A 3,317-nucleotide genomic window follows, 5' to 3' on the forward strand; every position below is an offset into this window, starting at 1 on the left:
ATGTATATATTAATATTATCTTGGTTGAAAAACTTCGATAATGCAAATATGTTAATAATTACCAGGGTAGTAAAAATCACACAAAAACTGGGTTAAGGGGTTGAAATTCCATGTTAAAGTGATGTATTTTGAGTTCATATAAAGAATAATAATAAATGGAGCAAAACGCATATAATCATATATAAACTTATTGATTATATGCGTTTTGCTCCATTTATTATTCGTCTCTCTCTCTCTCTCTCTCTCTCTCTCTTTGTATATATATATATATATATATATATATATATATATCACATCTGGATACTAACCTCATAACGTGCATTTCAAACGTCGTATACATTTATCGGCTACCATATACCATATTTGTTTTGTACTTTATATTTTTAATCTTTTACTGCCATTAATTTATGACTCATGACTATTTGAATCAGCAAGTTGTTCAATATAGTGGATAGGCTAAAAAACACTGGGAAACTGAATGTGATCTAGAGGTGCTATCAACGCCACTCACCTGATGATATGCCGGTACTTAGCTGCTGTTGGACCATATTTAGCTATGTGCTTATTTATATAATATTTATGCAATTGTATGATATGGAAAAACTCTACAACTAAATGTTGTCACCCCTGCACAGAAACAATTGTTGTGCTTTTGATTCAAGCTTCTTCATTGCATCTTCTTGTTTTATAACTTTGTATGTATGGATGGATGGGTGGGAGGGTGTGTGTGTGTGTGTGTGTGTGTTTGTGTGTTGTTCAAATTTACAGAAAACAAAAGGCGAAGGACAGATGAGAGAACAACAAGCAGATGTATTAGTTTGACGCTTGGGAAGAATGGAAAAGTCTTTGACGTTTCGTGCCTACGCTCTTCGACAGAAAGGGTTGAGAGGAAAAAATAAAGAGGGAACGGGGGAAAAAAACAGAGAGAAAAAATGTGTAGGGATTAACGGTTCAACATGTATGTATCTATTGATGGATGGCTGAACGGATGAGTAGATTGGTGGATGTGTGCATATATGTATACGTGGGCACATAGACACAGCGACAAGCGATTGTACTAAGAAAGGACCACAAAACAATAGATGCGATTCTATTACCTTCCAGTCGGTGAGAAACTATCGGAGTAATTTCTATCGATTCCGATACTTTGGTACAACTGCTGGACACCTTGTGTATAAATAAACAGTTCTATGTTTTAGTGTAATGCGATGTGTTGAATTCTTTCATTTTGAATGGGTTTCATATTCTTAAGATAAAGTTGGTCATATCCGTGATGGCGGCAATTCGATTTCGAGCAAAGCCGTGGCTTGATTATTGTCTTAACCCTGTAGCGTTCACATTAATCTCTCAAATGTCATGCTTATTTTACTCATATCGTTTGAACTAATCTTGCAGTATCTTGTAGCTTTGATATTTTGATGAGGTGACTGTTAAGTTTTAGAATGATTTCGTAAGGTTGATGTGAGAGGCCAAATCAGGCCGATTTGGACATAAAACAGGTGGAATATTTGGGCCTAATACGGCCTGTTTAAATGTTAAAGAGTTAAGCATGAACAGTATGGATGTGGCTTTTAAGTCCTATGAAGGAACTGCGCTCTTTTGCTTTTCCGGCTTCGACCGGCCAAAGTATGTGATACACGATAGAGATGTTGAAAATCAAACGATGTCTGTGCGTGAAGCTTTTTAATGTGAAGAAAGTCCTTGCATAAGTCACCAGACATTAAAAAAAAAACGCCACGAGAAAGTAAGCAGGTCTCCGTAGGAACTATAGTACGACAGGTCACATATTCTTTCTAACACAGCTCATAGAACGAACGAACAAACACAAGCTTCCTTTATGTAAGACTTTTGTTGATTATGAGACATTCATAGATAGCGTAGAGATGAACGCAGTGTTGAAATCTCTGGAAATGCAAGGTGAGGTGCAATACATCAAATTGCTCAAAACTCTGAGCTCTAGATGCTCAGTAGATATAGCTCTGCTATCACCACCCGTGAGTGTTCCAATTTAGAAAGGTGTCAAGCAAGGAGATACCATCCCTCCAAAGCTATTTACTGCATGTCTATACAGGGCTAATACCACTCTAAACAACGCCGGCATTTTCACAAAAAGAAGAGCTACTTTACATTTCTGAATGCAAGCACAATCTCAGGTGTTACATCAGAGTGCTCCTTCTCCCTGAGAAATGTTTAAACAAAGACTAAGGGTCTCCCACTTTCTGCTGCTGGGTGGTTGTTGACTCTGCTGTGTTCATCCACCTTTTGGCAGGTTTTGTTATTCGTTCTGCAGGGTGTCCAACGAATATCACCTTTTCTACCATGCAGGCTTGGAAGGCTTGCCAGTTTAGTCGCCGACGGCCCAACCATGCAACAGGTTGTACTGGGTCATATGTGACCAGTTGTACTAAGAGTGACATATCGTATTTATATACACACCTGCCTACATATATTCATACATACATACATACATACATACATATATATATATATATATATATATATATATATATATATGAGATTATCCAGTTTTATTTCAAGATTTCTTGCCAATAGAGAAAGAGTCGGTTTCTAACTTACATCCAAGGCTACTTCATTGGAATTTTAACAACATCAACAAGATATGTATGTATGTATTCTCATGCATATAGTTGCATGTCTAGACATGCTCATATATACTTAATTTACGAGCATATCGTATAAAGCTAGACATGCTCATATAAAGCTTAATTTCGCAAGACTGGTATTTAGGCAGTGTGTTATGTATGTATGTAGTTTGTTTTTATTTTACTTGTTTCAGTCATTTGACTGCGGCCATGCTGGAGCACCGCCTTTAGTCGAACAAATAGACCCCAGTTCTTATTCTTTGTGAGCCTAGTACTTATTCTATCGTTCTCTTTTGCTGAACCGCTGTTACTGGGACGTAAACGCACCAGTATCGGTTGTCAAGGGATGTTGGTGGAACAAATACACACACACACACACACACACACACACACACACGCACATATACACACATATACGACGGGCTTCTTTCAGTTTCCGTCTACCGAATCCACTCACAAGGCTTTGGTCGCACCGAGGCTATAGTAGAAGACACTTGCTCAAGGTGCCACGCAGTGGGACTGAACCCGGGAACCATGTGGTTGGTAAGCAAGCTACTTATCACACAGCCACTTCTGCGCCTATACATGTATGTATGTAGGAGAATGTACGAAAAAACAACAACAGACGAGGACAGGTGGTGTAAATAACAAAAGGATGTATTAGTATGACGCTCGGGAATACGGAAAGTCTTTGACGTTTCGAGCTACGCTCTT

Source organism: Octopus bimaculoides, chromosome 2 (genome assembly GCF_001194135.2).
Source record: "Octopus bimaculoides isolate UCB-OBI-ISO-001 chromosome 2, ASM119413v2, whole genome shotgun sequence".
Taxonomy (NCBI): domain Eukaryota; kingdom Metazoa; phylum Mollusca; class Cephalopoda; order Octopoda; family Octopodidae; genus Octopus; species Octopus bimaculoides.